At 42.9% G+C, this 27,500-nt stretch overlaps 1 long non-coding RNA gene across 1 annotated transcript in view; it reads left to right on the forward strand.

Annotated features, from left to right (window-relative positions):
- Window positions 1-27,500, forward strand: part of LOC135106456 (uncharacterized) — a 96,261-nt gene that overhangs the window by 4,990 nt on the left and 63,771 nt on the right. Inside the window, exon 2 of the long non-coding RNA XR_010271314.1 lies at window positions 9,074-9,194. This is a non-coding gene — a long non-coding RNA (uncharacterized LOC135106456). The remainder of the gene's footprint in view (window positions 1-9,073; window positions 9,195-27,500) is intronic.

Genomic DNA, 27,500 nt, shown 5'->3' on the forward strand with positions numbered 1-27,500 from the left:
TCTTTTCCCCACTCTTCTTATCTCCAGTCTTTCTTTCTTGCCTGAATTTCCCTTTCTTTTCTTTCTCTATCTCTGCGTCTCACCTCCATCTCCTGCATATCCTTTACTTCGACTTTTTCTCCCCTTTTATCAGAGCGTTTCATTACCCCGAACTTTATTTCCCGCTTGAGTGAGTCGCGCGCTGTGTATCTTTATTAGAGTCCTCCCTGCGCGCGTCAGGAGGCGAAAGAAAACGAGGGGTGTTCGCTCAGGCACGTTTTATGCGCGCAAGCTGGAGGAGGAAGCCAGTGGCGCGATACAACGGCTCGGCTTTCTACCTCCATTTGCATAAAGTTTAATTAGTTTCGTTAATTGGGCTCTCCTACAAGGACGGGAAGTTACAGGTAGTAGATGTACAGGTGTCAGAATAGGTGTGGAAATGCTTGTTGGGATCGTAAACTGAAGTGCTGTGTGTGTAAATCGAGGTTTAGTTTAATTTCATTGTTTGTAGATGGTAGATTACAGGTAATGACTCTACAGAGACTGAAAGGTACTGGTAGGTATAAGTACAGGTGTCAGAACAGGTGTTATAATGCTTGTTGGCGGCGTGAATTGAAGTGCTGTGTGTACAAGTCTAGGTTAAAGCTTAATTTCATTGTTTGTATTCTGTAGGGATAATAGATTACAGGTGGGGTATCTACAAAGATAGAAAGGTACCGGTAGGTGGATGTGCAGGAGTCGAAATAGGTGTGATAATGCTTATTGGAACTATTAACTGAAGTGTTGTGTGTGCGTACATCCATGTTAAGTTTAATTTCACTGCTTAGATCATGTAAGGATATGAGATTACAGATGAAATGAAGATACAAGTGTCGGAGCCTTAATTAAAATCATGACGGGGAAAGTTACTGATTAAAGTGACTCATGCATGAAATTTACAAGCTTAATTCCATCACTTGCTGTCTGAAGGGACGGCAGCTTACTAGTGGCAATATGTATGTTGCGAATGAAGACACAAGCACAAAACAGTAATTTAAAAAAAAAGAAAAAATACAAACATGATAGAGAAAGTTACTAATTAAAACGACACTTGTATGCAATCTACATCAAGTTTAATTCCATGTCTTGCTATGTGAAGGGACGGTAGCTTAAAAAAAAAAAAAAACATTATAAGTGAAGATACAAACATAAAACCTTAATTAAAATGCACGATAGCGAAAGTTACTGATTAAAATGACGCGTGCATGAAATCTACAACCAGTTTCATCCCGTCATCAGGATTCTGCAGCACTGGAAGGCTACAGGTGGAGAGATACAGGTGTCAAAATGATTATCGGGGCCGCCAAGGTGAGAGAGAACCATTAATTTAAACTGACGGGCGAGGGGGAAAAAAATCCTTCCTTCTTCTATTTCTTCTCTCTCAAAATGGTTGATCACAGGCTGTTCGTTCCTGTCAGTAGATGAGAGGAAGAAGGAAGGAAGGAAGAGAGAAAAGGTGAGAAGGAGGGGGTGATTAAGTCGGGGAATGGGGGAAACTGAGGGGGGAGAGTGACTAGGTGGAGTAGGAAAGAAAGGAAGGAAGGAAGACAAAGCAAAACATGAGAGGGAGAGAAAGAACACTTATAAAGAGAGAGAGAGAGAGAGAGAGAGAGAGAGAGAGAGAGAGAGAGAGAGAGAGAGAGAGAGAGAGAGAGAGAGAGAGAGAGAGAGGAAGAAGAGACTGGAAAGAAGGAAGGAAGGAAGAAAAAGGGAGAGGGAGAGAATGAGTGAAACAAATGACTGGAAGGATGGGCGTGTGTTGGGTGGAGAGTGGGTGGAATGGAGGGTCAGGGGAGAGAGAGAGAGAGAGAGAGAGAGAGAGAGAGAGAGAGAGAGAGAGAGAGAGAGAGAGAGAGAGAGAGAGAGAGGGAGGGAAGGGGAAGGCTTAACATCAATGGCGTGACGTCACAAGCTTGTGCCGAAATCGGACTCTCTTCTCTATTTTTATCGGAGTTCCTTTGACAGTGTTTTCTATTTTTATCGGCCGAGTCTTTTCCAATCCTTTCCAGTCTTTTGCAGCCTCCGTAGACATAATTACCACGGAGAACAGAAGGAGGAAGACACCAAATACGAGAAAATTACCGAGAGTTGTAAGAAGAGAGAAAGAATACGAGAATTAAGAGTTAGAGATGGAAAGGAGAGAAAGAGAGGAGGGAAAAGAGGGAAGCATACGGTCAAGATTAATTGCACAATGAAGGCTGTTGGTGCAGTGACGTCAGACTGTGTGTGTGTGTGTGTGTGTGTGTGTGTGAGAGAGAGAGAGAGAGAGAGAGAGAGAGAGAGAGAGAGAGAGAGAGAGAGAGAGAGAGAGAGAGAGAGAGAGAGAGGTGAAAAAAAGGGTCGTATTTTATTGTTTTTGTGCTGGGAAAGGGAAGAATGTTGTCCCCTTGTCCTGACGCGAGGAGAAGGAGAAGGAGGAGGAGGAGGAGGAGGAGGAGGAGGAGGAGGATGGGAAAAGAGAAGCCTGCCTGGTAGAGGAGAAATAATGGGTGAAACATTTAGCAACTATTGGAAAACGTAGTAAAGATTCGATGATACAGAGAGGGAGGACGATAACAATAAAACACAGGGAGAGACTAAGGGGTGAGAAGGACGCCGTGCTGAGAAAGGGAAACGTAAAGGGAGGCACAAAGGGAGGCTGTGAAAAGAGGGAAAAGGATATGGGGGTATGTAGGCAAGTGTTTCCCTTAAAAGGCGCTAACATTCGGTGGAAAAGATGGGTAAAAAGGGGAGCAGTGGTGAAAATGGCTAAAAGTTTACTGCAGGAAAATATTTAGCCTGAGGGAAGATGAGGGGAAGAGTGGAGAGAGAGAGAGAGAGAGAGAGAGAGGGAGAGGGAGAGGGTGAGGGAGGGAGAGGGGGAGGAGGAGATGAGGGAAGACCGGAGATGACAATGATGAGGGTAAAGTCATCTCACCTTACACCCTCTCTCTCTCTCTCTCTCTCTCTCTCTCTCTCTCTCTCTCTCTCTCTCTCTCTCTCTCTCTCTCTCTCTCTCCCCCGGTGGTTACTCAATTAACACAGGTGCCGGACAAGTAATTAAAGGGTTGATTAGTCCAGAAAATCAGTGCTCTAGTGGTTAATTTAAGGATTTTCTAATTGATTCATGTTTATATTTATTGTGGCTAACTTTCTGTCGCTCTCGCACTCTCTCTCTCTCTCCCCTTTGTTTATTATGTCTTTATATCTCAAGTGGTAATATGTATGTTCTGTTTTTTTGTATCTAATTTGTATTAAAAATTTTCTTCTTTTTAAGTATTTGTTGAATTCTTACTTTTCTGTGTTTTCGTTAACATTTTTTTCTTTCTTCCTGATGTGTTAATTATATTTTTCAACTTTCATGTAATTTTCTTTCAGGTCTCCATCTTCTGTGACTCTCTCTCTCTCTCTCTCTCTCTCTCTCTCTCTCTCTCTCTCTCTCTCTCTCTCTCTCTCTCTCTCTCTCTCTGGTTTCTGGTTTTTATCAAGATTTTTTCTTGATCTACATACTAATAATCTTCCTTTCTTTACTTCCATCCTTTCTTCCTTCCTTCCTTCCTTCCTTCCTTCCTTCCTTCCTTCCTTCCTTTACTCTCCAGGTCACGGAAGACTAATTTAGTGAAGGCAATTTAAGGAGGTTTATCCAATTGTCGATTTTCTCCATTTTATCCTTCTATTCATCCTCTTCTTATTCGCCTTACTTTTTCCCCCCTTTCTACATCTTCCCCAGCTATTTTTATTTTCCTGGTTATCAAGTTTCCACGTTTTCCTTTCATTGTTTTTATTATCCTTCTCTCTTTGCTAGTTTCTTCTAATCTCTCTCTTTCCTTCTCCTTCCGCGTCCTTCTCTCTTTCCATTTTCTCCTCCAGTTTCCATTCCATTGTATTTGCAGTAAAGAAGTTTAGTCGTAGAGGAAGAGGAGTTGGAGGAGGAGGAGTAGGAGGAGGAAGAGGAGGAGGAGGAAATAGATTCGTTTGTACAGAAGCATTTTATCAGTTTTACAGAGAGAAGTCCTTGATAGTTTTGTAGAAGTAGTAGTAGTAAAAGTAGTAGCAGCAGCAGCAGCAGCAGCAGCAGCAGCAGCAGCAGTAGTAGTATTAGTAGTAGTAGTAGTGGTAGTAGTAGTAGTAGTAACAGTAGTAGTAGTAGTAGTAGTTGTAGTAGTAGTTGTAGTACAAGTAGTAGTAGTAGTAGTAGTAGTAGTAGTAGTTTAGTAGAAGCAGTAGTAGTAGTAGTAGTAGTAGTAGTAGTAGTGGTAGAAAAATTCTGTTTACTGCTGAAGACGTGTTAACTACTCTCTCTCTCTCTCTCTCTCTCTCTCTCTCTCTCTCTCTCTCTCTCTCTCTCTCTCTCTCTCTCTCTCTCTCTCTCTCTCTCTCTTTCTACGCCAACAGTCACTCATATCCATCCATTATTTTCCTTTCGTATACCAATTTTGTCCACCACTACCACCACCACCACCACCACCACCATCACCATCATCACGTCCTCCTCCTCCTCCTCCTCCTCCTCCTCCTCCTCCTCCTCCTCCTCCTCCTTCTCCTCCTGCGCCTCCGAGAAAACATAAAAGTTGGGCAGGCGAAGAGAACCGAAGGACGAATTGTTATACATGAAATGGAAATCCTTTTTATAGATCGACATGACGTCACAACAACCTGACCGTGTGTGTGTGTGTGTGTGTGTGTGTGTGTGTGTGTGTGTGTGTGTGTGTGTGTGTGTGTGTGTGTGTGTGAGTTGGCCTAATTTTATGACATCCCCTTTTTTTTAAAGGTTTCTAAAAAAGTGTGTGGTCTTATGTTATGGTGGAAGTAGTTGTAGTGTAATTGGTATTTGTAGTGATAGAAGTAGTAGTAGTGGTAGTAGTAGCAGTAGTAGTAGTAGTAGTAGTAGTAGTAGTAGTAGTAGTTGTAGTAGCAGTAGTAGTAGTAGTAGTGTTATATGTGGTAGCAATGGCAGAAACAAGTATTAATTCTCACGAGTTTTTAGCTTAGTTATTGTAGTAGTAGTAGAGTAGTAGTAGTAGTAGTAGTAGTAGTAGTAGTAGTAGTAGTAGTAGTAGTAGTAGTAGTAGTAGTAGTAGTAGTAGTACATAAGAACATAAGAAATAAGGGAAGCTGCAAGAAGCGACCAGGCTTACACGTGGCAGTCCCTATATTATTATTATTAATAGTAGTAGTAGTAATAGTAGTAATAGTAGTAGCAATAATAATAGTAGTAGTAGTAGCAGTAGCAATAGCAGTAGTAATAACAACAGCAATACTAAAAACTCTGTTACATACTCTTACCACCAACATTATGATCACCACCACCACCAACAACAACAACGGGATTTCAATTTCAGCGAAGATCGATTCATCTTTTCCTTTAATCTTAACACGTGACCTTGAAGGGAGGAAAATTGCGAAGGGAGACGAGAGAGAGAGAGAGAGAGAGAGAGAGAGAGAGAGAGAGAGAGAGAGAGAGAGAGAGAGAGAGAGAGATAGCCGTGGGATATTTGGTGGTAGCTGTGTGGCTTCGTATGTAGAGAAAGACAGAGAGAGAAAGTGCAAAGAAGAACATCAAAGAAAGGTTTTCGATATGACTCTCTCTCTCTCTCTCTCTCTGACAGGTGAAGAAGAAATAGCGGTGCGGCCCAAACAGCTGGTGGTTGGAATTGGTTCAGCTTCGATCCAGAGACTCGAGTTGGTCGCTTCTGTAGACACGGTTGAAATATTGAGTTTGTCTTGCGGCAGTCCTAGTCCCCCTCTCCCCCCATCTCTCTCTCTCTCTCTCTCTCTCTCTCTCTCTCTCTCTCTCTCTCTCTCTCTCTCTCTCTTTCTGGGAACACCATTTTTGTCTTCTTTCATGATTTTTATGGCCGGTTTTTTCCCCATTTTTCGTTTTTAAAATTTTTATTAAAATTTTCAAGGTTTATATGTGTTGTAGTTTCTGTGTCCTATATTATTTTCGTTTCCTATAATTGTTTCCTTTACTTTTTGTCCCATGAATTTTGTCCTTTATTTCAAATGTCCTATAGTTTCTACGTCCTATTATAATTTGGGTGTCCTATAATTGTTTCCTTTATGCTTCGTGTTCCTTGAATTTTGTCCTATAATGCATATGTTCTGTAGCCTTCGTGTCCTGTACAGGTGTGTTAGTCTAGGCCAGGTGGGTTATATACAGAAGGTAATTCTTGTAGTCTGGCTTCTTTTCTTCACTGTGTCAATTTTCCCTCATCATCTCGTAATCACGGTGCAGTTTTTCGATACATGATGGCGGATAATTTGATAATTTGCGTTTATATTTGCACATTCCATTTTTCTTTGCTAGTTCTTCACATACACAATCTTTTTAATTGTTATTAGAACTAGTTTTTGTACACTATGCTAGCCATTTTTTGTTTACATGCGTCCATATCATAATAACATATACGAAAAAAGGAAGCTGCAAAAAGCCATCAGGTCTACACGTGGCAATTCCTGTCTAAAACATGGCCTTCTGTTTGCACCCATCATTCCAATCCATGTATTTGTCTATCTTTTAAAAACCTCCCTATTGAATCAGAACTAGCAATGTGATTAAACGGAGTCCATTCCATTCATCTACCACTCCATTTGAAAACCAGTTCCTTCCTATCTTTTTAAATCTAACTCTATTGAATCTAGACCCGTTAATTCTTGTCTTATCTGAATAGCATTATCTGCAAGACACCACATTATGGGTCAGTTTTCACCTTCGTCCCTTATTGTATGTCTAGATTATCCGGATTCAGGTCATGAGGCTTGTTAAAAACGTGCTGGTGTGGGGAGGGGAGGAGGTGGTGCTGAGGGGAAGGCAGCGGGGCGTTAGGAGAAGAAGGGAGGTGTTTAGGAGGCATTACAAGGCGCTATGCTTGGTTAAGGGTACTGCTGGTGACGGGTGATGCTTGCTGAGTGGCCTGGGAGCAGTGAGGGGCTTAGGGGAATGGATAATCTTGATGGTTCTTCTTTTTTCTATGGTTTCCGTTGGATTAGCTTAATTTTTTTGTTTTCTTTCATCTTTTATTTATTTATCATTCCTCTTGTTTATTTCTATCATGTAATTGTTGATAAGTATGATATTTTTAACAGCATTTTGTGTTACTGTATTTTTTTCTGTACGTACCTCAGCACTATTTCTATATGGATTCTCTCTCTCTCTCTCTCTCTCTCTCTCTCTCTCTCTCTCTCTCTCTCTCTCTCTCTCTCTCTCTCTCTCATATTTGAGGGTTAACATACAGCCTCTAATATTTCCAATGTTATAAAAGATGCCAAAATGGGAGTTGCCTTTTTTCTTTAACCCATTTTAGAGTGGAGCGGTTGTAAATCACTCCCTCCCCCACCTCTCTCTCTCTCTCTCTCTCTCTCTCTCTCTCTCTCTCTCTCTCTCTCTCTCTCTCTCTCTCTCTCTCGCCAGTTATAAACAATCATTCTCGTCTTTTCTTCCTGTTCCGTGTGATCGCGTACTCGGTCTCGCTTCGTCGCTCTCAGGAATAAGATGAATAGTAAGTGATGGATGGTGGAGCCTAAATTCCTTATCCTCTTCCTCCTCCTCCTCTTCCTCCTCCTCCTCCTCCTCCTCCTCCTTCATCTTTCTGTTCCTTTTCCATTTTCGTTTCTTCTTCGTAACTCTGTGTGTGTGTATATACGAGTATGTGTATGTGTGTGTGTGTGGTTGTATTATTTTTGCACTTCTTGCCCTCTTTGTCCTCCTCGTCCTTCTTCTTTTCCTCTTCCTCCTTCTTTTCCTCTGTCTTGTCCTGTGCTTCTTATACTTTGCCTTCTTGTTTTAGTCTTCCTCCTCCTCTTCTTCCCCTCCTCCTCCTCCTTTTCCTACTAGTGATGTGCTGTCTGTTACTCCCAATAAACTTCCTCCTCTTCTTCTTTTTCTCCTCCTCCTCCTCCTCCTCCTCCTCCTCCTCCTCCTCCTCTAAACGCAACATGCTAGCCGGATTTTTAGTGTCAATTTTTGTTGCTAAAGTTTCAAGTTTCTGTTTGCGGTGTTTACTTTCCTTCCTCAAGGGTCACTTCGGATACGGATGCGTTAGGGAGAGAATAAGCTTCCTTGGTGATGGTGGCGGTGGTGACAGTAGTAGTAGTAGTAGTAGATAGAGATAGTAGTGTTAGTGGTACTGGTGGCCTGGTGTAACATAAGTGAGGATAGTTGTAGTACTGGTGGTAATGGTGGTAATGTATGTTATTGATGGTGTGGTGATGGTGGTGAAGTGCCTTGCTCTCTGTGTGTAGTAGTAGTGGTAGTAGTTGTGGTAGAAACTGTTGTTATGGCGGTGGTGGTGGCTGTAGTGGTGGTGATGGTGGTGTTAATGTATGTTATTAATAGTAACAGTGTTGATGCTTATTTTTCTGAGTGTGAGTGGCTGTGGCGGCGCTAGCTATTGTTATTGTTATAGCTGTGGTGGTGGTGGCTGTGGTGGTAGTGGTGGTGGTGGTGGTGGACAGCAGGAGCAACAGCAGCAGCAGCAGCGACAGGAAATATTACTCTTAAGTGAAGGTTTTATGGCGCGGTTGATTGCGTGGGAAAAGTTTTGGGAGCAGTGGGAAATGACGGCTCTTGTACCCGATAATAGTGTGATCACGGCTTGGGAGAGAGAGAGAGAGAGAGAGAGAGAGAGAGAGAGAGAGAGAGAGAGAGAGAGAGAGAGAGAGAGAGAGAGAGAGAGAGGTCCCCCGTATAGCCATGCCAGGAACGCGGTAATAATAGCAAAATGTTGGCGTTCTCTACATTCTCGTATCTTTTTTTTTTTTTCTCTCGATTTGTGTGTGTGAGAGTGTGTTTTATGTTAGGTCTCTCTCTCTCTCTCTCTCTCTCTCTCTCTCTCTCTCTCTCTCTCTCTCTCTCTCTCTCTCTCTCTCTCTCTCTCTCTCTCTCTCTCATCCCACACTCCTTTCTTCCCTCTCTTCCTCCGTCCCTGAGAGAGAAGGAGGAAGAGGAGGAGGAGGAGGGAGAAAACTTTAAAATCCCCGCTGAATAATATCTTATAGGCGAATATATATATGAAGTTGAACGTGTTAATATCTAATGGAATATTATATGAGGTCCTAATATTTTCTCCTTAAGGACGCCGAAGAGGAGTAGGAGGAGGAGTAGCAAGAGGAGGAGGACGTGGATATGTGTGGAGGAGGTCCGAGGAGAGCGTTCAACCATACGTGATATTCAGCAAGGAAATGACAGGAGAAATGTACGTATCATCTGTAATATAAGGGAAGGGGAAGCGTCGTGATCAGGCCTCAGACACTGCGCCAGTAACTCAGAGATGCAGGAAGAGAATGAATGAGTGTAGGGGATTTCCTCTCTAGTTTCTCTTTCTCCTAGACTCATATAAGGAAATGAGGGACTTGCTTCCTCTCGAGTTTCTTCTTTTCCATGACTGATATAAGAAGAGGAAAGAGTGTATCGTTTTCCTTCAGGTTACGAATACGAAAGGGAAAAGATTGATTTCCTTCTAGTTACTTCATCTATTCCTTGGCTGATACAAAAGAAATGATACCTATATAGTTTTCCCTTAAGTTCCTTCTCTCTGACTGGTAGCAGAAGAAGAATTATAAAGTTTCCCCTTCAAGTTCCTGCAAATTCTGCACCCTACACTCTTTGAAAACGGAAACTTTTGTCCCTGTTCCTTAAACTTTCACTAGCCAGACCTTGACACCCGCCTGACACACACACACACACACACACACACACACACACACACCTTCATTCCCTCCCTCACGCACTCATTCACCCACTCCCTCACATATTCCATCACTCCATCACATACACGGACACCCTCCCTCCCTCCCTCTCTTCCTCACTTTATCATTCCCTCACTCCTCCCCTCCTTTCCTTCCTCACTCCCTCACTCACTCCCTCCCTCCCTCACTGACTCCCTCACTGACTCCCTCCCTCCCTCCCTCCCTCACTCGCTCACTCCTTCACTCCTGCCTCAACAAGCTACGTCTCGAGCCTTGAATTTCTGGCCCTCTATTCAGGTTCCCGTGATTCTGCATGTAAATTATACCTCCTCAGGATTACGTCCAGGGGCTTCCCTCCGCCCTTCCCCACTGCCGCCGCCTGACGTGAGTTATTTCCTGACGATGATGACCAGGAGCAGGAGGAGCAGGAGGAGCAGGAGGAGGAGGTGGGACTAAGAGAGAATCTATAGTCTTTCGTTCTCTTGTGAGCTCTCCGGATTTAAACTGATGCGATTCTGGATGTTTTTTTTTCTTGTTTTTTTTTTTTTTTTTTTAGGTGTGTGTTTCGTCATCAGTGTCGTCGTCATTATCATCATCATCATCATCATCATCATCATCATCATCATCATCATCATCATCATCATCATTACTATTATTATGACCACCATTAACCTAAATTACTTGTTTGAAAAAAAAAACAGTGTTACTCTATATTTTCTGATAATAATCACGTATAATATCCAGTTCTCTGTTGCTATTGTTGTTATTATTATCAGATATTATTATTATTATTTTATTATTATCATTACCATTACCACTACAAGTATCACTATCCCACCACCACCACCACCACCACCACTACTATCACTCCCACCACCATTACTGCAATTACTAACACCATTATCCCACACTCATTAGAATATATACTTGTCCTGACCCGTGTCCGCTGAGAGGAGATGGCGAGGAGGGGGTCGTCAGGGATGGGAGGGGAGGAGGGGGCAGTGAGCGGGTATTCTCTCTCTCTCTTTCCCTCTCTTTTTTTTTTCGGGGCGTCAGGAGAGAGTCTGTGGATCATTATGTGTGTTGCCTTTGATGGTCCATTACCCTGGTCTGGGCCATTCATCCGTCCCTCCAGAGAGAGAGAGAGAGAGAGAGAGAGAGAGAGAGAGAGAGAGAGAGAGAGAGAGAGAGAGAGAGAGAGTGGAGGCTGGTCGATCACCTAGACTGTCCGCAGCGCATTAGCCCGATCACGTAGAGAGAGAGAGAGAGAGAGAGAGAGAGAGAGAGAGAGAGAGAGAGAGAGAGAGAGAGAGAGAGAGAGAGAGATGAAAATTTGGAATGAGCAAGAAATATGGAGGTTACTGTTTTTTTGTTTCGTTTGTATTTTTTTGTTTTGCTTTGTTAATTTCGAACGTTGATTATCGTCTTCCTTTGATGTGATATTTTGTTGTAATTTTTATGCTCTCTCTCTCTCTCTCTCTCTCTCTCTCTCTCTCTCTCTCTCTCTCTCTCTCTCTGAAAGCATAAAAAGCACTACGCCACTTTATTTTTACTCATCAATATTCAATCCAGAAAGAGAGAGAGAGAGAGAGAGAGAGAGAGAGAGAGAGAGAGAGAGAGAGAGAGAGAGAGAGAGAGAGAGAGAGAGAGAGAGAGAGAGAGAGAGAGACGCCTTTCAATATGTTAATTAATGGTCGGAAATTAAAAGGGAGAGCAAGATACTTTTTATTTATGCCATGTTACTTTTCTTTTCCAAATGGTTATAACTTTGCACCCGGCACTCCTTCTCCTCCTCCTCTTCCTCCTCTTCTTCCTCCTCCTCCTCCTCCTGGTGTGTGTGTGTGTGTGTGTGTGTGTGTGTGTGTGTGTGCAAGTGGCTAATATCCTTCTCCTCTACCTCTTCCTCTTCCTCTTCCTCTTGCTCTTCCTTCTCTTCCTCCTCCTCCTCCTCCTCCTCCTCCTCCTCCTCCTCCTCCTCCTCCTCCTCCTCCTCCTCCTCCTCCTCCTCCTCCTCCTCCTCCTCCTCCTCCTCCTCCTCCTCCTCCTCCTCCTCCTCCTCCTCCTCCTCCACCTCCTCCTCCTCTTCTTCCTCCTCCTGTTCCTCCTCAATTTGCATGCTCCCAATTTCGATTCATCTCCCTTATCCTCCTCCTTCTCTAGAGAGAGAGAGAGAGAGAGAGAGAGAGAGAGAGAGAGAGAGAGAGAGAGAGAGAGAGAGAGAGAGAGAGAGAGAGAGAGAGAGAGGGGAAGAAAGCAGGTCAAGCATTCTACAGAATACTGCTGACCTGACATGACCTGCCTCAGCCTGTACCTGCCACTCAAGCCTGACCTGCTGATTGGATGCATGACCTGTACGTGTGTGCGTGTGTGTGTGTGTGTGTGTGTGTGTGTGTGTGTGTGTGTGTGTGTGTGTGTGTGTGTGTGTGTGTGTGTGTGTGTGTGTGTGTGTGGATTAATCTTCCGGATCTTGAACTAAATTGTCCTTGACCAAGTGAGTGTGTTCTGATGGGAGGAGAAGGAAGAGGAGGAGGAGGAGGAGGAGGGGGAGCAGGACGAGGAGGAGAACGAGGAGGAGGAGGAGGAGGAGGAGGAGGAGGAGGAGGAGGAGGAGGGGGAGGATGGAATGGAGGAGGGAGAGGAAGAGAAGCAGAAGGAAGAGGAGGAGGAAGATGAGTGTTGGTGTAAAAAAACGGATGCTAATCAAGAGAGAGAGAGAGAGAGAGAGAGAGAGAGAGAGAGAGAGAGAGAGAGAGAGAGAGAGAGAGAGAGAGAGAGAGAGAGAGAGAGAGAGTAATCCAAAGTGAATCAAGGAGGAGGAAACGAGTGTGTGAGCAAGAAGAAAGTGAGGGAAGATAAAAAAGAGAGATAGGCAGATCTCTTATTCACTCCTATCTTCTTCTCCATTTTTGTCTGCCTGTCTTTCTTTCTTTTTATTTATTCTTATCTTTCACATCTTTTATGTATTTTATCTGAATTATCCACACGTGTCTGTCTTCCTGTCTGTCCCCCCTCTCTCTCTCTCTCTCTCTCTCTCTCTCTCTCTCTCTCTCTCTCTCTCTCTCTCTCTCTCTCTCTCTCTCTCTCTCTCTCTCTCTCTCTCTCTCTCTCTCTCTCTCTCCCAGTCAGTCAACAAGAACGCTCCAATCAAAAGGGATTTCCAGAGGCGCCAGGTGTCAGTAACTCGTGACCTTTTTTTGACCTTTGCGCCAACCCTCCTTGACCTCCATCATTCCTTTCACATTTACCTCTTTCCCTGACGACGCAACCCTTCCCTTTACCCCTTTTCCTTTACCCCTTTTCCTTTCCCTCCTTCCCTTTGCCACCTTCTTGCCTTCTCATAATGTTCCTCTTTTATCATCGCCTCCTTCTTTCTCTCCGTCGTCTCCTACGTCACCTCTTTCTTCCTCCTCCTCCTCCTCCTCCTCCTCCTCCTTCTACGATTTTCAGGAATTCAAAGTGAATGGAAGGGCAGCCTGTCTGTCTATCTGTCTGTCTGTCTGTCTGTGTGTGTGTCTTTGTCTTCCTGTCTAAATTTCCTGGCGCAGTAGAAGAAGGAATCGTGGAAAGGGATGGATTGTGAATGGTTTTGTGATTTTTTGTTTTGTTTTGGTTTTAGTGATGCTTTGCTGTTTGTGTTTTTAAGGTTATGTGTATTTTTTGTGTTTTAATGGGGTTTGTATTGATTGGATTGTTTGTTATGTAGGTTTGTATGCTTTTATGAAGGTTTTAACTACTTTTTTGGGGATTTTTTGTGCATTTTTCGTACTATTCTGTGTTTTCTGCATCTTTAACATTTTTTAAATTGTTTTTTCTTTATTTGATTTATGATTTTTTTTCACCTTAAAATATCTTAATATTACTTCCATTTCTAACACCCAATTTCTTATTTGTCATAATTTCGTCATTATTAAAAAGTCACTTTCGGTCATGTACATTTTTCATTAACTTTACATTTCATTGTTTTATTTTGTTATTGTTTATTATTTTTTATAACTGACTTTTCTGTATCCTAAAAACTCAAACATTCCTTGCATTTTCCTTCAACCTCACATTCATCGAAATTCCTTTAATGTAAAAAATCATCGCTTTCACTCCCGCATATATTATATTTTAATTTTTCACTAACCACTTTTTATCTTCTTATATTTCCACTGTTGTTTTGATTGACTATACTTAATATGCCCTAATGATATATCCTTCCCCCCTACCCCTCACCCGTGCCAATCTCTCATCTGTCAATACTTCCTTGATATAAACTAAACTTTCCTTTCAGACCCATATATATATTTCCATTAACTTCACTTTGTTCCCCCGTCTTACAGTTTTCCATCTCGCCACCGCCAGAATCTGCACGGATGCTTCACGTCTTTTATTTCCACGTCTCTTCTTTTTCGTCCTCACAAAAATATTTCTGCCATTCGTCGTTTCGCATCTCTCTCTTTTTCCCTTTTTGTGTTATTTTTTCTTCTTTCCCCGGCATGAGTCAGCAGGTCAGTCCGGAATAGCGTTGAAAGAGTCACCAGGGAGTCAGTTGAGTCATTCCCTCTCTCTCTCTCTCTCTCTCTCTCTCTCTCTCTCTCTCTCTCTCTCTCTCTCTCTCTCTCTCTCTCTCTCTCTCTCTCTCTCTCTCTCTCTCTCTCTCTCTCTCTCTCTGTTCATTGTTTCATCATCTCTTGTCATTTTCCCCTGTATCTCCTTGCTATTGTTTACTTCTCCTTTCATTTCCTTCCTTTCTTCTTCTGTTATTACTCCTATTCTTCAGTTCATACGTTATATTTCCTCTCTTTCTTTCCTTTCTTTCCTTTCTTCTTTCCCTCCTCCTTTCCTTCCTTTATATACTAATAAATCGTCAAGTTTCCATTCTTCGTACGTATTCCTTGCTTCCTTCTCTCTCTCTCTCTCTCTCTCTCTCTCTCTCTCTCTCTCTCTCTCTCTCTCTCTCTCTCTCTCTCTCTCTCTCTCTCTCTCTCTGCCCTCGTATCTGGACAAGTTCAAGAAATTAATTATTACACGTACAACGGAGAGGAGTAAATATTTAACTGCACCCCAGACTCGTGACTTAACCAGGAGAGAACTGACACACACACACACACACACACACACACAGGAAAGAGACGTGGAAAAGAAAACGGAGCGAAAATAACTAAACTCTCTATTCCCTCTACTCTCTCTCTCTCTCTCTCTCTCTCTCTCTCTCTCTCTCTCTCTCTCTCTCTCTCTCTCTCTCTCTCTGGGGTAGCGTGCCTTCTTCCGTTACTTTGCCGAGCCTGTTGAACTGCTCTCCCGGGACTCCGCTAGTAATAAAAGGCTTGAAAACAGGATTCTTGGGCTATTGAATTCACTAGGAGCTTTCCAAGACTCGCTGGCTGCCTGTAGTATGTGTGTGTGTGTGTGTGTGTGTGTGTGTGTGTGTGTGTGTGTGTGTGTTATTTCTGCTTTGTTTAGTTTAGTTTTCTGGTCTGTTTCCTCCCTTTTTTCCTCCTTTACTTCTCCATTTTCACCAACTCCTCCTCCTTCTCCTCCTTTTCTTCCTCTTCTTCTTCTTCTTCTTCCTCCTCCTCCTCCTCCTCCTCCTCCTCCTCCTCCTCCTCCTCCTCCTCCTCCTCCTCCTCCTCCTCCTCCCATGGCTCGTTTTATCTCCTGCTGAGACAAAGACTTTGATCACACGCGACGCTGTAAGAGAGAGAGAGAGAGAGAGAGAGAGAGAGAGAGAGAGAGAGAGAGAGAGAGAGAGAGAGAGAGAGAGTGTAAGTAGTACGTAAGCACAAGGCAACATTTGGGAGAGTTAAGGGAAGAGGAAGGAAAATAAATATCTCTACATTTTTCCCTCCTATTTTCCCTTGCGTGAAATATTGAATTCACAATTTTCCTCCCTCCAAATTTCCCTAGATAGCCGTAGGGGTGGGAAGGGCAGGGGTGTGAGGGCAGGGGCGGGGGGAGGGGCGGGGTATGAGTCTCAAGGCCGCATAGGGACACAGGGAGGCGAAAGGAAAGAAAATTGCGTTGACCTAAATTTACAAAACGCTGCTGCGCAATGTACAAATAAGATTTACTGTCCTTTCCTCCCTCTTAATACATTCTCTCTCTCTCTCTCTCTCTCTCTCTCTCTCTCTCTCTCTCTCTCTCTCTCTCTCTCTCTCTCTCTCTCTCTCTCAAAATAACTAGTTAAAAGCCCTCTGGTGGTAACTTTATCAACTATCGTTTCATTGTTAAGCTTTTCTCTCTCTCTCTCTCTCTCTCTCTCTCTCTCTCTCTCTCTCTCTCTCTCTCTCTCTCTCTCTCTGGTCTTTGAACTAAAGCAAGACCTTGTATTGTCCTGTCTTTTCTATCTTATTTTTATTACTCTTTCTCATCTGCCTCGCTCTTTTTTTAATTTTCCTTTTATTTTGACTAATTTTTTTCAGCCTCTGTTCCGCATTTCCCTGATCCAAGTGTTTTGTGAATGGATTTTAGCGGCTTTCGAGTTTTGGAGGTCATGCTTTTGTTCAGTTTTCCTTTTTATGCCTTTCTTTTTCCCCTCCACCTTTCTACTTTTTTTTTTTTTTGAGGGAGACGCCTCGTGTTGTGGCTGTTAAGCTATTTTTGTGGCAAGTATTTGTTACCTGGTCTTGTTTGTTTGAGTGTGTGTGTGTGTGTGTGTGTGTGTGTGTGTGTGTGTGTGTGTGTGTGTGTGTGTGTGTGTGTGTGTGTGTGTGTGTGTTTCCATTTTACATACGTGACCTTTTTGTTTTTGTTTCATCTTCTTTCCTGATCTTTCTTTTTCTGGTGAGTGAGTGTGTCTCTCGTGTTGCAGTTAAATGGGTGACAACAAAAATAGGAAGGTTGTGTTTCGTGAAGCATGACTTATGGATGGAATGACTCACTGATGTATTGTGTGGGGAATGAATCGACTTATTGGTGTGTTTATATGTGGGGAAATAACTAATATTTCTGCTGTGTGGAATGACTGATAGTGTTTTTTGTGTGGAAGGACTCATGGGGAGGATGACTGAATGCTTCTTTGAGGTAGTGAGTGACTTATCTGTATGTTTTGGGAGTAATTGGTATGTTTGGGGAGCGGCTGGTATGCTCGTGAAAGGAATAGAGTGACTGATTTTTTTTTTGTGAGTAAATGGTGAGCTTTGGAAATTATTGGAATACTATAGGAATGACTGGAATACGGTGGGAATGACTGCAGTGTAGGAACGAATAGGTAGATTGCTTGGAGAGTGAATCATAAGTAATGGGAGTGACTGGAGTATTTATAGGAATGAATAGGATGCTGAAAATTAATGAGTGGTGAGCTTTAGGAATGATTAGATTACTATGGGAGTGACTGGAGTACCTGTGGGAATGTCGATGTCGTGGGAGTGAGTCATTTGCTGTGGGAGTGACTGGGAGGCTTTAAGGACGGAATGGTATGCTGTAGGTGTGACTGGATGCTGTGGGAATGAGTTGCATGCTATGGGAGTAAGTAATTTACCGTGGGAGTGACTACTGTACATGGGGAGGGAGCTGTGGCCTGAGGGGTTTTCCGGTTCGCTGTGAGTGTGAGTGGTTCGCTGCGGCAGGAAGAAAGTAATGCAATGCGGCGGTTCTCTGGGTTCTCTCCAGGTGAGGTGACCATGTCCACCTGGGTGTTAATTAATGCAGGTGTTCGCTGCCTGAGTTATGGGGGCAGGTTATTATTTTTCTTTCTTTCTATATATATTTTTTGTTGTGTTAATTATCTTTTCTTCCTACTACTTCATTAAATTTTTTGTTTCTATTTTTTTCCTGCTTTTTCATTTGTGTATTTTTTTGGATGTTTCTTTATTCTCTTTCTTGGGATTCTTTTTTCTTCTTAGCATCTATTTTTGTGCTGTGCTAATTATGTTTTCTTTCTATTTGCTTATTATTTTTCTCTGCCTTTTTCCTGTCTTTCATTTACATTTTTCCTCTTTCTTTATTCTCCTTCTTAGAACTGTTTTCTTAACCTCTTAGCCTTTCACATTTAGAAAAAACAAACCTCTTACTTTTCACTATTATTCTTATCCTTATTTCCATTCTCATTCTTATTCTTCCTCTTATCAAAATTCAAAAAAACTTATAAATGAACTTCACATTATTGGTGTGTGTGTGTGTGTGTGTGTGTGTGTGTGTGTGTGTGTGTGTGTGTGTGTGTGTGTGTGTGTGTGTGTGTGTGTGTGTGTACGCGCGCGCGCCTGACCCCTTAAGTAAGCAGGTTTTCAGGGAAATGTTTCAGTGATTAAGTGAGCGGGGGAGCGGCGCCCCTGGAGGGTGTCTGGCAGTAATTAGTTTGGATCTGCATCTCATTCAGGGAGGGAAGGTCTCATAATGCCACACACACACACACACACACACACACACACACACACACACACACACACACACACACACACACACACACACACACACACACACAAGCATTTTTAGATTCACGATGAAAATTCTCTCATTCCTCCTGCTCCACTTCCCTTTCCTCCTCCTCCTCCTCCTCCTCCTCCTGCTGCTGTGGCAAGGCAGTGAATGGAAAGCGGGAAAGGTCGTGTCCTTCAGTGGAAAAAGAAGTGAGAGGGAGAGCGAGAGAGATAGAAAAAAAAAGGATAGAGAGAGAGACAGAAAAAGAGAATGGGAAAAAAGGAAAAGAAAATTCACATTTCCCACGAACATATGCAACCTGGCAATCTTCAGTCGTGTTTCTCATGGGAATATCTCCACCTCCTCCTCCTCCTGCTCCTCCTCCTCCTCCTCCTCCTCCTCGATATAGAAGCTGGGAAGACATGGGGAGCGAGATAAACGTAAATTGAAGCTCCTCTTTCCTTGAAAATGGGGAAGAGGATGGCGAAGAAATGGGAGAGATAATGGGGAAAAAATAGGCACTAGAGAGCGAGAGAGAGAGAGAGAGAGAGAGAGAGAGAGAGAGAGAGAGAGAGAGAGAGAGAGAGAGAGAGAGAGAGAGAGAGAGAGAAAATGAGACTGAGGGGGATTAGAGATTATTGAAGGGAATTAGACGAAAAGAAAATGATGTGGCTTTGAGTTATTATGGAAATAGAGAAGAAATATTTAACTTATGCATGGAAATGACGAAGAACGAAAATAAGGTGGAGAGAGAGAGAGAGAGAGAGAGAGAGAGAGAGAGAGAGAGAGAGAGAGAGAGAGAATAATAAGAGGGATAAAAACAAAAACAAGGCTGGGAAGGTGTTATCTTTCCTCGCTCTCGCTCTATCTCACACATCCGAGCGAGGCTGAGCTGCCATCATCCTATGCAAACTCTCTCTCTCTCTCTCTCTCTCTCTCTCTCTCTCTCTCTCTCTCTCTCTCTCTCTCTCTCTCTCTCTCTCTCTCTTTCTGTCTCCCTCCCCTTACTACCACTAAAAAGTCAATTTCTTCCCTCGGTAAGAGCAGAATTGTACAGAATAATAAGAAAAAATAGATAATATTCGGCTGTTATTTAAGGAAGAGCTGCCTGACGAAGGTGTACAGAGCCAACACCTTCCTGACGGTGATGTAAGGGTGGAAGTCCCTCTTGATTATATTTTTGTAAGGGGAGTGACACTGGCGGTGAAAAGCACTTTATTCTGGGGTGGAGCGTTCCTTTCAGAATGTGTGAAAGTGGAGCGTGGAGAGGAGGAGGAGGAGGAGGAGAAGGAGGAAGAGGAGGAGAGAGAGAGAGAGAGAGAGAGAGAGAGAGAGAGAGAGAGAGAGAGAGAGAGAGAGAGAGAGAGAGAGAGAGAGATGCTAACATAGGTAATAGACAGGGAAAGATAAATAAGTCAGAAAAATAGGAAATAATTTCTATCACAGTAAAGGAAAAAGGAAAAAAGAAAATAGCACATCTACCTGTCTTCCTCCTCCAGCTCCTTATCCTCCTTCTCCTTCTCCTCCTCCTCCTCCTCCTCCTCCTTCTCTTTCTCCTTCCCCATGGATCAGGTTAATTAACACCACCTAATTACCTGTTACATGCACATGTTGTCAGTTTACAATCAGCTCTTGGGGCGACTGTGGTATTAGGAAGGAGGAGGAGGAGTAGGAGGAGGAGGAGGAGGAGGAGGAGTACTAGGAGGAGTAGGAGGGAAAGGATTAGGGAGCAGGATGATTATTACCGCTTTGGTCGCCTCTAATTGAGTTGTGGCGGTGCTAATTGGAACTTGGTCGTGGGTCTGGTTGATGTTTTACTTGCGTGTTGATTTTGGGATCAGGCCGCTGGTGTGTTTGGCAGCGCTGGTGGTGGTGGTGGTGGCGGTGGTGTGTGTGTGTGTGTGTGTGTGTGTGTGTGTGTGTGTGAATAAAATGGTCTGCGCCAGGTGAGAATAAGAGTGTACCTGTGTTAAAAGACGTGACAGGTGCAGAGAGAGAGAGAGAGAGAGAGAGAGAGAGAGAGAGAGAGAGAGAGAGAGAGAGAGAGAGAGATATCGGTAGCGGACCTCAGAAAGCACTCAGTTCTGCACACCTTCGTGCCAAGTTGTGTTGAATAAACCAAGAGGTAAAACCTACATTCTCTCTCTCTCTCTCTCCCTCCCTCCCTCCCTCCCTACCTCTCATCCTCTCTTCCACTTCCATCTTCCGTCACTCCTCCTCCCCCCTCTCATGACTGTCTCTGTCTCTCTCTCTCTCTGCCTGTCTGTCAGTTTTATTTATCCTCTCGAGATGTTTGCATTTGCATGAATATACCTGTGTGTGTGTGTGTGTGTGTGTGTGTGTGTGTGTGTGTGTGTGTGTGTGTGTGTGTGTGTGTGTGTGTGTGTGTGTGTGTGTGTGTGTGTGTGTGTGTGTGTGTGTGTGTGTGTGTCTCAGTGGGAGGCCGGCGCTTGAATATGCATGTCTCGGCAAATATGTATATATGTATGAATTAGCATTTAGCCGTGTGTTAAGCGCTGCAGGTGACACACACACACACACACACACACACACACACACACACACACACACACACACACACACACACACACACACACACACACACACACACACACACACACATGCCACTTAAACATGTGTGGCTGCACTCTTTTCCCATCCATAAATCATCTTGTCCAAACCAAACTAACAGCCATGAAAATAACGAAAATTTATTGCAGCCTCCCCCTATACAGTTGTTGCATAGAAAACGGATATCAGTCCCTTGGCATCTGAAAACTTAAGCCTTTTTTAACTACCTAGTTTTTAACCTCCTCCAGCATCCTGCCAGGGCCTTAACCATTGGACGAGGCCTTTATCTTGCAATGTATAGTGTATTAGGCTGAGAAATACTAATAAATGCCATAAAACATCTTTTTATAACTAAAAAAAGGTGTCTGATTGCCTTTACTAGGTTAAGAAGTGAGGCCTTTCTAGACGGAGACCCACGCTGGCTACACGAGGCAGCACACGCATGCACAAACACACTCCTTATGAACTGTCTCGGTTTCGCTGCGAAGTGAATCATGTTCAGTCATACCTATCTACATTTTGAGGTTACAGTTTTCAGGTACTTATTCAATGAGTGTACACGACAGCGATATGATCCTCTGATCCTCATGTGCGATGCGTGACTGCTTGTTATATCAGCAGTATTACGACATGATTCACTCCACAGCAACACCGACACATGGTTCATAAGTAGAGTGTTCGAGTATCTGTCCGTTGCCTTGGAGTAGCCAGCGTGGTGCTCCGTCTAGAGAGGTCCCACTTCTGAACCCGCTCATGCTCCTCAGTGGGCTAGATACTGTAGATTGCGAGTGTACGTGTGAGCAGCAACCAACCTTATGGCGGCGGTCGGGTCAGCTTGTCTCACCTCTCCAAGCATATGTAACAACCCTCCCCTGCCTCACCACACACCGACCACCTCATCCTGCCTCACCCATCATGCACGGAGACAGTCACAAACACTTATCAACCTCCACGGCGGTCACGAAGCCCACCCTCTGCTCACACGCACACAGGGAACAAGACAAATCCAAGGAGAGGAGACACTTGATATATATATATATATATATATATATATATATATATATATATATATATATATATATATATATATATATATATATATATATATATATACTCGTATATATTTTTTTTTTTTTTTTTTTTTTTTTTCGCGCAGCTGCATTGTGAGAGTTTCATAAGCCCGAGCACACCCCCTTTCCTTCCTTCTCCCTCCCTCTCTCGTTTCTCCCACGTCGTTATCAAGTCACCAAAAGAACGGTAGTGCTAAATGAACATCTATTTATATCATAGCTATAAGTTTACTACAGGTAACGTAAGATAAAGTCTTGAATTCTTATGTTTAAGTGAAGAATTATACAGATACATTCATGTAACTACCATCACAATGACGTCACAGTTACGAGCGAGGGAGAAAGAGGGAGAGGGAGGGAGAGCGAGGTCGTGCGCGGGTGTCTCTAGTCAAGCTGTGATACCTGTGATCCACTCTCCCCTCTCCCCTCTCTTCTTTCCTGTGTATACGCGTCACGGGGTGCCCAGGAGCAGTGCCTTGGTTGGGTGAGTGTCTGGGCCTCCATGCATGAGGGGCCAGGCGGGGTCAGGTGTGTGGTGAGGCAGGGGAGTGGTAGTGAATTGGGTGGGTGACTTGAGGTAGGTAGGCGACAGCGCCGCCATAAGGTTGGTTGCTGCTCTCACGTTCACACACACACACACACACACACACACACACGTTAAGACCACATGAGCTCTGTTTTTAAGCGGGAGACACGTGATTTGCATACACATACATACATACATACATACATACATGGAAACATACATACGGGCATTTCTTTGCAGACTGTACGATACGGCCTAGTTATTCTACCTTACTAATGCTACCACACACACACACACACACACACACACACACACACACACACGTATACAAAGAATAACTGAAAGCGCATCGTTCTTTTTACTTAGGATTTGATGGTGTATCTTCTCACGGACAGTAATTGAAAGAGCCAACAGGTCATGTGCGGTTTGCTTTTCCTTTGTGTTCCTTTAAATCTCCCCTACACCGCTGTAAAAATTCATTAAAACCCCCGCCAGCCACGTCCTTCCCGCGGCATTTTGCGTAAGTCTTGCCCTAGATCAACGTAATGAAAACGGGAGATTATCACCGGGGGGAAAAAATGAGAACGGGGAAGGGTTGAAATACTATACCCAATACATCTTAGCTTGTTAATAATTATACAAGTTGGGGAAAGTTGAAGGTGTGTTTATGTACGAATTAATTTGTTGTTATAAAGGTGAAGTATAGTTGCGCTTAATTAGTGCAAGTCCTTTATCATTTTCTTAAGTTTATCAATTTATTTTCTCACAGGAAATTTTTGTCAAGGAAAGAATTTTGTATTTTTTTTGTTTTCGTTTCTACGCTTCATGTGAGGCTTTTGCATTTTTTTTTTTTAAGTTATTCCTTATGTAGTTATCATTTTGTGTTATTTATAGGTTTTGTTGTTGTTGTTTCCTCGTCTATCGTGTGTCATGTTTATTATGTTATGTATGATACGAGAGTTTGATGAGTAATTTGTTTCCCTGACATTATTTCTTTATTTCCTCCTATTCTTATTTAACTTTTTCTCTTTCTATGTTATATTTCCATTCACATTTACACTCCAACTAATGTGGCGAGAGTAAACACACACACACACACACACACACACACACACACACACACACACACACACACACACACACACACACACACACACACACACACAGAGAGAGAGGAGGCAGTAGCGGTGGGTGGAAGAATTGCTTTGTGCAGATCTGCAGTTGTGTAGAACCACCACCACCACCTCCCTCCTCCTCCTCCTCCTCCTCCGCCTCCTCCTCCTCCCTCGCTCTACGTCCTCTTTAAGGTTCTAACTAACTCGACAACGCGCAAAATCCTCCTACCTGGGTGTTGGCTGCGAGAGAGAGAGAGAGAGAGAGAGAGAGAGAGAGAGAGAGAGAGAGAGAGAGAGAGAGAGAGAGAGAGAGAGAGAGAGAGAGAGAGAGAGAGAGAGAGAGAGAGAGAGAGAGAGATGGAAAAGTGACTGACTAGCTGACTGGCTGATTTATTGAGCGAGTTTATGACTGAGTGACTAACATGTTGACTCACTGGCTGACTTTCTAGAACCCAGAGAGAGAGAGAGAGAGAGAGAGAGAGAGAGAGAGAGAGAGAGAGAGAGAGAGAGAGAGAGAGAGAGAGAGAGAGAGAGAGATGTCGTAAAGCCAGATTATCCATATGGTCGTCTGGTATTGAGGTTGTGGTCGTGGTTATTGTGATGCGTCGTGCAGAGAGGGAGAGGGAGAGAGGGAGAGGGAGAGGGAGAGGGAGAGGGAGAGAGGCTGAGCTTGGTCAAATTGGGTGAATTCCTCGAAGGACTTTAAACGTTTTGGTTGGATATGTCAACATTAATATTGGTGGGCAGCCTCTCTCTCTCTCTCTCTCTCTCTCTCTCTCTCTCTCTCTCTCTCTCTCTCTCGTCAGAGCCATTTCATCCACTAGTCAGTCAAAATATTGGTTAGTTGGTGGGGAGAATGCTTCGTCCTTACTATCCTACATCTCTCTTTTTAGTTAAGTTGTACAGTTTATCCCAGGATCAATAGATCGAATGCTGCTTGTTCTTCCTTTTAAGTTCCGTTGTGTTCTTTTTTCTATTCTTCTTTCTTGCTTATTTTCCCTTTCTCTCTGTGGTACGTATTTCTTTTTAGTCTTCTCCTCACCGTCATTTTCTTGGTCCTGTTTATCTTTCACTATCTTCGGTGCTGCTTTGTTTATGCTGGTCTTTTTATCCTCCTCTCCTTCTCCTCGTTTTCTTTTTTCTTTCTGTTTATTTTAAGTTTTCCCACCTCCTTCTTGCCGTGTTATTCTTGTAATTCCTCTGTGTTCCTTGTTTTAGTGTATTTTTTTGTGTCCTTTCTCATCTTATCCTTTGTTTAGTTTACGTTTACCATTTTTACTCCGTGTTACTCATTATTTTTTTATTTATTTTTTTTTCAAGTTATTTATCTATTTATTTATGTGTAACTTCTGTGTTGCCTTTGTCTTTCATTTTTTTCTTTAACCTTTTTCTCTCATTTTTTTGTCTTGCTTAAGTTTGTCCTCTTTTACCTTCTCATTGGATTTCTTTTTAGATTTTCTTTGTTTTACCCCCTTTGTCTTAACTTTTCTTTGGTCTATTCTTCTAAATCCTCTGTTATTTTTTTATTTTAGTTTTGCTTTCCTCTTCTCCTTTGTTTTGTTTAGACTTGTCCCTGTTTTTCCTCTCCATTGTGCTATTTTTAGATTTCCTTCTTATCTTTTCTTTGATCTGTTTTCATAAGCCTTCTGTTTTTTTCCTTCGTTTTGTTTCATTCTTCTCCTTTTGTTTTATTTAGACTTACCCTCTTTTTTCTCTCTCCTTTGTGGCATTTTTAGATTTCCTTCTTATCTTTTTTCTTTGATGTATTCTTATCAACCCTCTGTTTTCTTTCGTTTTGTTTTATTGTTCGCTTTTGTTTTTCTTAGACTTCTCTCTCTCTCTCTCTCTCTCTCTCTCTCTCTCTCTCTCTCTCTCTCTCTCTCTCTCTCTCTCTCTCTCTCTCTCTCTCTCTCTCTCTCTCTCTCTCTCTTTACTTCTCTGTGGTATTTCTGGGCTTCCTTCCCCTTCGTCAGGCACCACTACCACCACCACTACCACCACCAGAGGGACACACAAGCTTTGATGCTTGGTGAGTCATGCCTGCTGCCTCGTCCTCCTTTTTCATCCCGTGCCTTCCTCTCCCACTCCTGTCCTGTTATCTTCCAGTCGTCAGCATTTCCACAAGCTTGTACTCGAACCCCACGCTGCTTTTTTTTTCTTTTCTGTATCCTTTGTCTGTTCTATGCTTTCCTGTTTCTACATGTATCTTTTCTTTCTATCGTTTCATGTGGTACTCTATTCCTATTCCTATTATATTCCTTCAGCCCTTCCATTTCTCCTTCATCTGTTCTGTTTTTCCTATGTGTATCTTGTGTTTCTATAATTTTTGTTTTACCTATTCTGTTTCCTGAAACCTTTCTCTTTCTCTTTTCTTTAATCTCTACATTCTTTCGTTTCTGTATCCTTCTCTCCGTCCTACATTTTTTAAAATCCTACACGTATCCTGTCCCTTTATCTTTTAAATTTTCTGACCTTCAAACCTATTTTTTTTTTTACAATACTTTTAGTCTCTTCCTCTCTCTCTTCTTCAATCTCCACCCTTTTTTTCTGCTATATCATTTCCTGAACATTTTCCTCTTCATCTAGTATAGTAATTTACACATTTCCTTTCGTTTTTCATCCCTTTATCTTTCCTCATACCTGCAGTAACTCTTTTCAGATTTTCCCTCTTTCTTTCCTTCCATCTCTACCTTTTACGTTATCCTGGGATAGTTATTTCCTCATCATTTCCTCTCTTTTTACCCCCTCTTTCCTTCCTCATCTTTTATCCATTTCCGTATTGCTATAGTCATTCCCGCAACATTTTTCCCTCTTCCTCCTTCTCCTCTCCTTTCCACCTTCATTCCTCTTTTCCTGCAAACTTAGTCAATTTCCTTCTCATCTTTCTCCCTTTTTTTTTTCTCTCTCATTTACTATGAAAACCTCTCCCTTACATCTCTACCCTCTCCCTCTCTCCCTCTACCCCTCTGCTTCTCTCTCACACTCAAAGGAGCGCAGATAGGAAGGCTTCACAGTCCCACACTAAAGGGCATTCACTCCCTCAAGAACTTAATCAGGTGTCATCTGGTGCCTCCCAAGAATAGAGTCGTGTGGCATGAGACGAGAGAGGAGGAGAGAGGATGAGCAGCGCTTTCATAGCAGGGAATTTATCTTTAGTGTCTTGTGGTATATTCTTTGTGCGTGCTAGTATCTTGTTCTGGGGTATTTTGGTGTGTTTTCAGTTGCTTATTTATTTATTTATTTATTTATTTTCATGGATGTTTGGTGTTTTGATGCTTTGTTTTTGTTTTTCTGCTTGTGTTGTTTTAGTACTCAGTTTTATGTTTTATCTGTGTATTTATTTATTTTTCTATTTATTTATTTATTTTACTGAATGTCATTTTTCCTTTCCTCTTCCTCTGTTCTTTGTTAGTCCTCGCTTTCTTTCCTTCCCTCCTTCCATCCTCGTCGTGTGTTATTCTTTCAAGTATCTCATTTATTTTTGTCGCGGATTTAAGGACAGACTATTTTTCTTTAAAGTTATGTTCTTTTCTCTCATTCCTTTCTGTATTATTTAATTTCGCAGGAAGGATACGTGTATATTGTAACCATTTCACCTCAATTCCCCTTCATCACACACGACTTCACTGTAAACGCTCTCCTTTCCTTTTCCTCCTCCTTCCTCTCAACTTTTCTCCTTCTCAGTACTATCTTTCTTCCTTCACCCCTTCAGTTCAATTCTTCGCGCCTTTCCTCTTCCTCTCCCTTCCCTGCATTGCTAATTTCTCCTTACAATACATCCCCTTCGCTCCTTTCCTTCCTTCTTCCTTCCTTCCCTTCCTCGCTCTCTCTCATCCTCACTCACTCACCCTCTCTTCTTCTCTCCTTTCGTCTTTCTAATTCGCACATTCTATCCACGTCATACTCGTTATCTCCTTCCACCTCTTCACTTCCCTCTTTCTTCTGCCGTCCTTTGCCTCTCTCTTTCCCCCTCTCTCTCTCTTTCCCTCTCCTTCTCCCCTTCGTTTCCCTCCTTCAGGTCTCCGATGGGCGCCGTTGAGCGTTGCGGTGTGTTGGTCTTGTGTCGCCCTGGGCCATTGGTTAACGGGAGAGAGAGAGAGAGAGAGAGAGAGAGAGAGAGAGAGAGAGAGAGAGAGAGAGAGAGAGAGAGAGAGAGAGAGAGAGAGAGAGAGAGAGAGAGAGAGAGAGAGA

Source organism: Scylla paramamosain, chromosome 13, assembly GCF_035594125.1.
Source record: "Scylla paramamosain isolate STU-SP2022 chromosome 13, ASM3559412v1, whole genome shotgun sequence".
NCBI lineage: Eukaryota > Metazoa > Arthropoda > Malacostraca > Decapoda > Portunidae > Scylla > Scylla paramamosain.